We start from the raw sequence: 11509 nt of genomic DNA, 5'->3' as shown, positions 1-11509 counted from the left end.
TCTGCCAGGGCTATGCTTTGTCTCCTGTACTTTGTAATTTTCATGGAAAGGATATTAAGGTGCAGTCACTGAGGGATGGGTGTCCAGTTCGGTAGCGATTGAATTGCATCTCAACTTTTTGCAGATGACATGGTATGTAATGTGTATGAACATTTTTATCATTTATTTAATAACTGATATAAGACATCCTAAACATTGCAGAAAGTTCAGAAGGCACCAATTTTTCCTTTCCCATAGGTCTACTGATTAGAGATAATGTCCACTTAATGCACTGATAGCCCTTATGGCAGCTGTGATGTGTTTGCTGTTTGTTGAGCTCTGGACATTTGATATTCTGCTGAATCCAGCAACTGTTTTGCTCAGCACTGTCTGGAATTATTGTTGACTGAATTATTTATATGTCAGCTCAGATGGTTTTATTAAGTTTGATTCCAGTAAGTTACCTTGCATGTTTAGTCATACAAGAGAAAGAAGTTAAGTTGAAAAAGCTGAAATGAGTGGGATGAGATGATTTTCTTTGGGGTTTTATCATGACAGAAGGAAGCATATTGTACTTGTGTGATGTATGACAAATGTTTAAAATTCTCCTTAGCCACAGTCATGTATTGCACAAACAGGTATTCCATTTCTTCAACACTGACTGATTGTTTTCAGTATAAAACAATGTCTCTTGTAGCAGTGTTTTGTCATGGGCAGGGTCCTAGGTGACCCTATCCCCCCCTTTATACTCTTTATTACATAAACCTGAACAGAATGCCCCAAATCCCAACTATAGCCCTCATATGTTTACACAGAGCAGGATAGAAGGTTTATACTTTTATTCATGCATGGATTAACAAGAGTCTAAAAAAAAGTAAGTAGAGTAAAATGGTTGTTTGAAAAGCAATACTAATACAACCTGGATCATCATGGTAGAATTTTAAGTATTTGGTATGTTCAGACTACCAGGTGGCTGTCTGCCTTAGTATGGTGAATGATCCATGGTCCAGCGTGGTCTCTTTTCCAACATGGCCTCAAGATGATGGAATGATGGAGAGATATGGTATGACTACTATCTTATCTGTATGTAATATCAGAGAAATAGCATGGACGAATAGCACTGAATTTAAACCAGTCCTATGGTGCTTAACAAACCTATTTCATAAGTGTGGGAATAGTGTATTTTCTAATTATTCAGCTCCTTAGTCCAGCCTTGAGCACAACTCAGCCTTTCGTCCTTTGGCCAAAACTTTATTTCTAGTCTTTTTATCTCTCACAGAAGTCAGTTGAGCAATCTGATTTGGTGTGACCTCATTACGCCCCAAACAAGAACTGCTTTATCTATTTTCCCATTTGTATAATTAGATATCAAATGAGAAAATACATTAACAAAAAAGGTGATCAGATTATATGTTAGATCTTCCCATCATTTCTCAGCATCTTTTGCTCTTCACTCCAAGCAAAAAAATTAGGTATCAATCACAATGGCATTTTTGAACACATTTTTATCAGCACATTTTAATGCAGAGAAGTGTTGCATACATCTAAAAACTGATTTTTTTTTTATTTGATTCAACAATTTTAAATGGTGTGCCTTTTTAAACTCTGTGTTTAATTTAGTTCAAGTCATACTTTTCAAAAAAGAAAAAGACAAAATTCAGAATATTTGCAAATGTTTACAACTTTAATCTAGATACATGTATAGATTGTGTGTCATTTACCAACTAATTAAGAAACTGATTCCTATTCCTAATTACATTCTTTTCCGTATAATATCCTTTTTATCATATTTTGTGCCAATACTGAATAACCCAAAACCTCTCCAAATGTCATAACATGCCACTTCATCTTTTAAATTTTTAAACAGGTCATTCTGAAATACAGAAATCAACTTATTTTTATTCTGACCAGTCTTATCTCACTATAGGTTTTGAAATCATTTATAAAATCTCAATTGAAACAATTAGACTATTTAAGATATAGAAGTTTGTAAGTTTGAATTGACTGGTACCACAACCAGGTTTGGTTCTTGCCTTGCACAGAGTAGAATCCTTACTCCCAAGACCTTGATGATTGTCAAATTAATTCAATAATTGATCCATTATTATTACTGATTTTTTCTGGCGCCTCAAAAAATAACATTTCACTTTGTAAACTATTGTAGATGGTGGAGCAATGCAAACCATTGCCGTAGCCTTTTCTAGAGGTTAAAGAACTGATAGATGTCATGCTGGATTTATTTCTCTGAGACAACTTCAGTTGAATGCAGCCTACTAAATAAACGCTGATACTCTAATAATTTGGTGGTCCATCTATAGAAACACTTGTAGTAGTAGTAGTAACAGATAAAAAAAATCAAGCAACAATACAGCAAGAAGGAAGTAATAAACTTACAACAAATTCATTGATAAATTAAAAAATCATTCTTGATATGTCATTTTAAAGAGGTGTGTCTTAAGAATAGTTTTATATTTTGTTATTGAACCTAGTTGATGAATATGAGCAGGGGGAGAATTCCAGAGATGTGCAGCACTGTAAGAGAAAGCTGTGGCTCCTATAGAACAAAGTTTAATGTGTGGCAGATGAAGCAGATGAAGATCTGAGAGTGCAGGAAGGAGTATAAATTTGTAAAAGATCACTAAGGGAGGATCAAGTTTGTGGAGAACTTTAAATGTTAAGAGCACTATTTTATATTGTATATTGTAGTAGACAGGGAGCCAATGAAGTTGAAAAAGAATTGGTGTAATATGCTCAGTGGACTTTGAACAAGTGCTTGCCCCAATAGCAGTATTTTGTATAACTTGCAAATGATGGATACGTTTTTTAGGGATGGGATTACAGTAGTCTATACGTGAGGTAAGTAAGACATTAAACAAAACTTCAGTACTATGTTTTGTCAAAACTGGATGAAGTCTAGACATATTTTGAAATGAAGAAAAAGACACTCAAGAAACATTATTTATTTGAGATGAAAAAGAAAGGGTACGATCTAGAATGACACCCAGACGCTTGACCTGGGAAGAGATATTTATAAATGTATTGTTCTATCTCTGGGTATGTCAGAGGACTGGGACTATGTGAAGTGGGTTTTAGCCTCACTTGGGGAGGCAAAGAGGGAGGGTGGGGGTTAAGGGGAGAGAAAGAGAGCAGGCTTGATCTATACCTAATCTATCCTCTCAATCTTTATAATTATAACTATCAACGTAATAATAAGCTGCATGGCAACAACTCTTGGGGAATAGGAAATTAAGACCAAACTATTCTCACTTCCAGTTAAGACTATAAAATGACATCAAAAACTCAGAATCAGTGTCTCCATGATGGGACAGTTAACTTGTAAGCTGGAATGTTAAAGGCCTGAATCACGAATTAAAGAGAAAGAAAGTACTTTCTCACCTAACAGGTCTAAATGCTAAAATAGTATTTTTACAGGAAACCCACTTACTAAGTAAGGATCAGTTCCGGCTGCAAAAAGACTGGACTGGCCAAATGTTCCATTCTAGTTTTACAAAGAAAACTAGAGGGTGGGAATTCTCATACATAGAACAGTACCATTTGTAGCATCAGATGTAGTATTGGATCCTGAAGGGAGATATGTAATGGTCATGGGAGACTTATCTAACTGTAAAATGATTTTGATAAATGTTTATGCACCTAATGTTGATGATAAGGAATTTATAAAAAATTTATTTGCATCCATTCCCAATCTGAACACTCATAAACTTATAATGGCTGGGGACTTTAATTGTGTTCTAAATCCACTTTTAGATAGACTTCCTCCACAGGGGAACGAACTAACACGCAAAGATAATTACAAAGTTTATAACTGATCACAACTTATCAGATCCCTGGAGGTTTTTAAACCCAAATTCAAGAACATATTCTTTCTACTCACCAGTACATCATTGCTACTCAAGGATTGATTACTTCTTTATAGATAATAACTTCTTGCCTAAGATTAAATCTTGTAAATACGATGCTATTGTTATTTCAGACCATGCACCTATGATCTTGGAGCTGAAATTACTAAGCCCCATACACTCACCCCAGATGGCGCTCAACCGCTTCTATTAGCTGACGAGAATTGTACTGAATTTATATCCAAACAAATCGAATTCTTTCTAGAGACAAATACATCCCCTGAGATCTCTGCAGGAATACTCTGGGAAACTCTTAAGGCCTTCTTAAGAGGACAGATTATCTCATATCTTTCCCACAGAAATAAATCCGAAGCCAAGAAAGTAGCAGAGATAAAAAGCGAAATTACTAAAATAGATGAAGAACATGCCAGACTACCAAGCGAGACTCTACATAGAGGAGGCAGGCTCTACATTCAGAATTAAACCTCTTGACAACTAAAGAAACTGAACAACTAATTTACAAATCCAGACATCATTATTATGAACATGGAGAGAAAGCTAATAAGCTTTTAGCTCAACAAATTCACAAGCAAGAAGTGCAACGCAATCTCGTAATTACTAACACGAATGGAGATAAAATCATCGAACACAAAAATATAATGCACACTTTCAGAGACTACTATAAATCCCTATATACTACTGAGTTTAAAGAAGACAATATACAATCTAATGCATTTCTGGATACATTACAGATACCACAAATTGACGCTTTAGTGTGGAGGAACTCGATAAACCTCTGTCATTATCAGAATTACTAGATGCTATAAAGTCACTCCAAGGTGGAAAAGCAGCAGGCCCTGATGGCTACCCTGCAGAAATTTACAAGAAATTCTCGCTCAGCTAGCTCCCTCCTATTAGCAACATTTACAGAAGCCAGAGATAACCAATCTCTTCCACAAACCTTTCGCCAAGCACTAATCACTGTCTTTCCAAAACAAAATAAGGACTTATTACAATGTGCATCATACAGACCAATTTCACTTCTGAATAACGACGTTAAAATACTCTCTAAAATCATAGCTAGAAGGATGGAGAAAGTGCTCCCCTCGTAATATCACAAGACCAAACTGGATTTATTAGGGGCCGACACTTATCTTCAAATCTTCGCCTGTTTAATGTAATATACTCACCAACTAAATCAAACACCCCAGAAATATTATTATCATTGGATGCAGAAAAAGCATTCGACATGATTGAATGGAAATACCTTTTTACTACATTGGAGAAGTTTGGGTTTGGCCCGAACATTTGTGCATGGATTAAATTACTGTATACTAACCCAGAAGCTTCAGTTTGCATCAATAACATTTGCTCAGACTACTTTAAACTAGAGCGTGGCACAAGACAAGGATGCTCCTTGTCACCACTGCTGTTTGCAATTGCCATTGAACCACTGGCAATACATTGTCGAAATACTGATCAGATAAAGGGGATTAGCAGAGAAGGACTGGAACAGAAAATCTCATTATATGCAGATGACATGGTACTGTATATATCGGACCCAGAAAATTCTGTGCCTGCAGTCTTAGCAGCACTCACAGAATTTCAAAAGATCTCTGGTCTCAGAATTAATCTGAATAAAAGTGTACTCTTTCCAGTGAATTCTCAAGCATATAATATTAGATTAGACACCCTACCTTTTATCATTGCAGAACAGTTTAAATACCTCGGGGTAAACATCACAAGTAAACATAAAGCTCTTTATCAACAAAATTTGCGTCTGCATGGAAAAAATTAAACAAGACTTGCATAGATGGTCAACCCTTCATCTCACACTAGCTGGAAGAATTAACACTGTTAAGATGAATATTCTTCCTAAGCTCCTTTTTTTATTTCAAAACATACCAATATACATTAATAAATCATTCTTTAAGCAATTAGATTCAACAATAACCTCATTTATTTGGAATTCAAAACATCCACGCATCAAAAGAGCGACCCTACAAAGACAAAAGGCAGAAGGTGGCATGGCTCTACCTAACTTCCAGTTTTATTACTGGGCAGCAAATATACAGGCGATAAGAACCTGGACACAAATAGAAGAACATACACAGGCTTGGACCGCAATAGAAGTAAAATCCTGCAGTACTTCTTTGTATTCCTTGCTCTGTGCTCCAATAAACACACGCTATCGGCAATACACTAATAACCCAATTGTGCTCCACTCACTTAGAATCTGGAACCAATGTAGAAAGCATTTTAAGACGGAGAAGCTTCTATCTGTGGCACCTCTGCAAGAGAACCACCTCTTTCAACCTTCACAAACATATGCAGTTTTAATATCTGGAAAAATTTGGAATTAACTTGCTTAGAGATCTTTATATAGACAACGTCTTTGCATCCTATGAACAATTACATTCCAAATTTAACATTCCAGCTACACATTTCTTTCACTATCTTCAAATCAGGAACTTTGTTAAACAGAACCTTCCAGATTTTCCTCATCTTGCACCCTCATCCATGCTGGAAAAATATTGCTCAATTTCAAGGAGTTAGACTCCATCTCTACAATATATAAAATCCTTTTACAATCCCTTCCTTTCAAAGATCCAAGAGGACACTGGGAAAAAGATCTCTCAATTAATATATCAGAAAAGGAGTGGAAAGTAGCAATGCAGAGAATTCACTCAAGCTCCATATGCGCAAAGCATACAATTATACAACTCAAAATTATATATCGAGCACATCTGTCTCGCTAAAACTCTCAAAATGTTTCCAGGGCATGATCCAACCTGCAACGTTGCAACCAAGCCCCAGCCTCACTAGGTCACATGTTCTGGGCCTGCACCAAATTAACATTATTCTGGACAAAAATTTTTAATTACCTCTCAGACAGCCTTGGACTCACAATCCCTCCTAACCCATTAACAGCTGTGTTTGGGGTTCTTCCAGAGGGCTTAAAGTGGAGAAAGACAAACAAATTGTGATTGCATTCACTACACTGTTGGCACGCAGACTTATTCTGATAAACTGGAAGAACCCAAACTCTCCTCTTTTAAGTCAGTGGGAAACTGATGTGTTATATTATTTGAAATTGGAAAAAATCAAATACTCAGTTAGAGGATCTGTACAGACCTTTTTCAAAACATGGCAGGATCTAATCAGTAAAATTTTAAAATAAGTTCATAAAGCACAGAGAATTTTTTAATTTAGGTATTTTACAAGCCTTAAATTTTACGTTATTTGGCTTGCTCTCTCTCTCAGGGTGGGGATCGATCTGTTCTTAACTCTATTTTTCTTTTTGTAAAATCTTGATTGCTTTGTATGGATTGTAATAAAATTAATAAAAAAAAAAATTGGAGAGTTGTTAGCCATAGCAAGTACAGATTTAGTACCAACAAGGAGTAATTCTGTTTTATTACTGTTTAACTGAAGAAAATTATGAGTCATACATAACTTTATGTCCTGTAGACATGCAGTAAGAATATTAGGAGGAAGAACAGAGGTAGATTCAGTGGATAAATAAAGTTGCAAATCATCAGTATAACAATGAAATTGAATACCATGATGCTGAAATGTATTACCTATAGGAAAAATGTAAATGAGGAAAAGAAGTTGCCCTAGCACCGAGCCCTGTGGAACTCTTTGTTTAGCCACCGTACTGCCCGACCTAAAGCCCTTCGTCTGAACAAACTGTCTTCTATATGTAAGATAAAAGAAAAACCATTGATACACAAGGCCACAAACTCCAAAACTAGCTAAACGTTCCAAAATTATTTGATGGGATATAGTTTCAAATGGCTAAACAAAGATCCAGAAGTATAAGAATTGTTAAAAGTCCCATGTCAGCTGCCTGGAGAAGATCATTTGTAGTTTTGTCCAATACAGTTTCAGTACTATGTTTCAGATGAAAGCCAGATTGAAACTGTTCAACTGGTTATTTTTTGAAATATGGGACTGAAGTCGAGAAGCAGCCATCTTTTCAAAAAATTTTGTTATAAATGGAAGATTAGAAGGGCGGCACAGTGGGTAGCGCTGCTGCTTCGCAGTTAGGAGACCTGGGTTCGTTCCCGGGTCCTCTCTGTGTGGAGTTTGCATGTTCTCCTCATGTCTGTGTGGGTTTCCTCTGGGTACTCCAGTTTTCTCCCTCAGTCCAAGACATGCATGTTAGGTGCATTGCATCCTAACTTGTCCCTAGTGTGTGCTTGGTGTGTGGGTGTGTGTGTGTGCGCCCTGTGGTGGGCTGGGATTGGCTCCAGCAGAACCCTGTGACCCTGTAGTTAGGATGTAGTGGGTTGGATAATTGATGGATGGATTTACTGGTGATAAAAAAGTTGTTTTTGTATTGCACGGTACCATTCCTGGCTGTGGCTTTATTATTCTATGGAACACCAGGTTTATTTCTGTTTCCCTTTTAACCATTGGTGTTACTTCCTTAGAAACCTTCATCTTTTAATGCCACATAAATGAAACACAACTCCCATGGTCTTTCCTGAGTCATAGAATTTAGTCCTAATGGTGAAGATATGATAGATTATTTTACTACTTCACACAGGCAGAAGTCAGAAAATGCTTGATCAGCTGTGGTTCTGCACAAGTCTCATATCTCACGGTAATAAAAACCACAGTAATAAAATGTCTGAGATGCTTGTCTCAGGTGTCATGCAGACCCGCTTCTCTAATGGGGAAAAGGTCTCTAAAGCAGTGGCTCTCCAACTCTGCACTGCCTCATCTCAAAGATGCATCACAAGAAGTAGAGAGCGAAAATAATTTCACACTAGAAGTGTCAGAGCCAATGTCAATGTTGTGTTTTAAAGCTTAAATTATTTAATCAGTGTGCAAGTTACACACCTTGACTTTCCTAACTTGCTAAACTTTAAATGAACTTGTTTTTGTAACTCTGGAATTGTATTTGGAACATGCAATTGTTAATATTTATCTTTGTTTTTTACCACCACAAGTGACACAATTAACTTTGGTACCCAGGTGTGAATTACCATCTGTCTATTCTGGCTCTCACTTGACTACATTTGCATGTCCTTTTCAACTCCTTTTTAACAGCATCTTGTTATCGACATTAATGAACATTGTTTCCCAAATATGAATTGCTGCCTGTATTTCAGCTGACCACTTTGAAACAATCATAAAAAAATCTGAACTTATAATCACTCACATTGTATCAGTATGCGTGATGAAGAAAAAGACAAATCTGAAAACTGTTGGCACTTCAGTTATTTCAGTTAGATAAAAAAAGAATTTAAAATAATTTGAAATTGTATCACAATGATTTTTACATAGGCGGGAGTACAAGATACAGAGCGAGCATTAATGTGACATCGGGAAGGGAGAACATGCGAAGTGGTACATACTGGATAGAGCAAATAAGCCACAAGTGAAAAGCACACTGATGGATGGCAGCGAACTTGCAGAATTTTCACAGACACAGCAGATCTGACAATGAATGCAAATGTGAGAATAAATGGTGGGATTTCTTTGTGAAAAAGGAAGAGCTAATGCAAGATGGTACATGACCGTAAATGAGGCTCTTTTCAGAAACAATAAATATGATTTGAGTATAGCTATATTGAAATGCTGCCACAAGTATTGAATTAAACACACTCAAACACACATTCACACATTTGATGGTAGATGTGTACACACATAAAAAGTGACAGTTTATTCTTGTATTTGCATACATTGCCAGGTCTGCTCCATTCAGAATGTGCCGTCTTACATTTTCTTTACCCCATATGTAAAATTGATGTTGGTTGCACACTTCTTATAGGGACAGCTTTGCTGCTATATTAGACACTTGCCAACTTTGTTTAGAACTAAATCATGCATTATATGTAGGGGCAGAAATGCCCATTAATGGGAAAGGGATCAACATTATATATTCAGTGGGCTGTCCCGTCCAACATGACTGCTGTAGGTGTGTGATGTTATGTTAGCCAAACAAGGTCACCAGTGAACCCAGCAAATCTGCTAAAATTTTCACTGATCAATATTAGTGAGGATACAAATTTCTTAGTTTCTTTATGCTATGTAAACCAATCAGAAAAGTTCATTGCTTCTTTAACTTATGAGAGACTAGCAAAATACCCGCGCTTCGCAGCGGAGAAGTAGTGTGTTAAAGAAGCAATGAAAAGAAAAGGAAACATTTTGAAAATAACGTAACCTGATTGTCAATGTAATTGTTTTGTCACTGTTGTGAGTGATGAGTGTTGTTGTCATATATATATATATATATATATATATATATATTTACACACACACATAAACATATATATATATACATATCTATACATATACACATATATACATACATATATATCTACATATATACACACACATATATACACACATATACATATATACACACACAGCTATTTCGTATCAGTGCAATACGCTGTTTGTTAAAACGGTTGACTCCCGCTCTTACGTGCAATAACAAATCAAATCATTCAGTTGTCTTTGCTCATATGTCATTTTAGAGCTGGACGCCTGGCATCTTTTTTTGGCCACAAGTTCGTTTCTGTTTGGTGTGAGGTTCTGTGTTGTGGAGATTCTCAGGATGGATTGCAGGTGCTCATCAGTGAGGCGACTCCTGTGTGCTGTTTTGTTAGTCTTTATCACTGAGAAGAGCTTCTCACACAGATATGTGCTACCAAACATGCACAAGGTTCGAGCCGCATGTAGACGGACTTTTTTTGTTCTTCAAAGTCACCAAAGCGCCGTGCAAACTCAGTGCGCAATAACTCTAGTAAGCGGTAAGTGTTCGGCAAGGCAGCTGAAGCGCTGCATTATGGGATCTGTAGTTTATTGTGTTACCAGCGCTTCATATACCCGGCTTTAATAACAATAATACAGTATATAAAATGATCTCATGGGCGGATATAATTACACGCCTGGCGGATGTGGCCCATGCCCTTGAGTTTGACACATATGGACTAAATAGAACTTGAAAAGATATATTTTTCAAATGTGATCGCTAATTCAGATAGAGTTGACGCGCACTACAGCCTGCATGCCTCAATGAGTCATCTTCCCCTCGCTCTTACTTTTTTACCGTTCATCTAATGAATGCACTGAGTATGGCTTTACCAAAACAATCATTGATGGCGAATAAAGTATCCATTATTCGAGTATGTAGAGCAGGATATATATATATACATATATATATACCCGCAGATCATAGCGAGAAGTAGTGTGTTAAAAAGGTAGAAAAAGAAAAGGAACATTTTAAAAATAACGTAACATGACTGTCAATATACAGTATTTGTTTTGTGAGTGTTACTGAGTGTTGCTGTCATCAAGGATTTGATTATCATTATTTCTTTCAATCAGGTTCGTATTTGTAGGATGTGTTGTGTTCAAGTTACATTCCGTGTTTGTCAATCGCTGTAAAGATGACAGGTTTCATTCATCGATTCGTTTCTTACTGCATCAATAAACAGCTCGTCTTCTTCTTTATCTGAGACCTGACACACTGCATGCACGGGTTTTTTTTACACTGTCTTCCTTTAGCGGGACATTGACTTTTTCCACCGTGTGCTTTGTTTCCACAGTAGCTGCATTTATGAATATGCTTATCAGGCGCTTCATATTTTTGCTGCCTTTTCAATTGTGTAATTCGGTTTTGTTCAGCTCTTTGGAACTGTTGCTTTTAT

The sequence above is a fragment of the Polypterus senegalus genome, chromosome 12, assembly GCF_016835505.1.
Source record: "Polypterus senegalus isolate Bchr_013 chromosome 12, ASM1683550v1, whole genome shotgun sequence".
NCBI lineage: Eukaryota > Metazoa > Chordata > Cladistia > Polypteriformes > Polypteridae > Polypterus > Polypterus senegalus.
The sequence above is the reverse complement of the archived record's forward strand: the minus strand, read 5'-3'. Positions refer to the sequence as shown.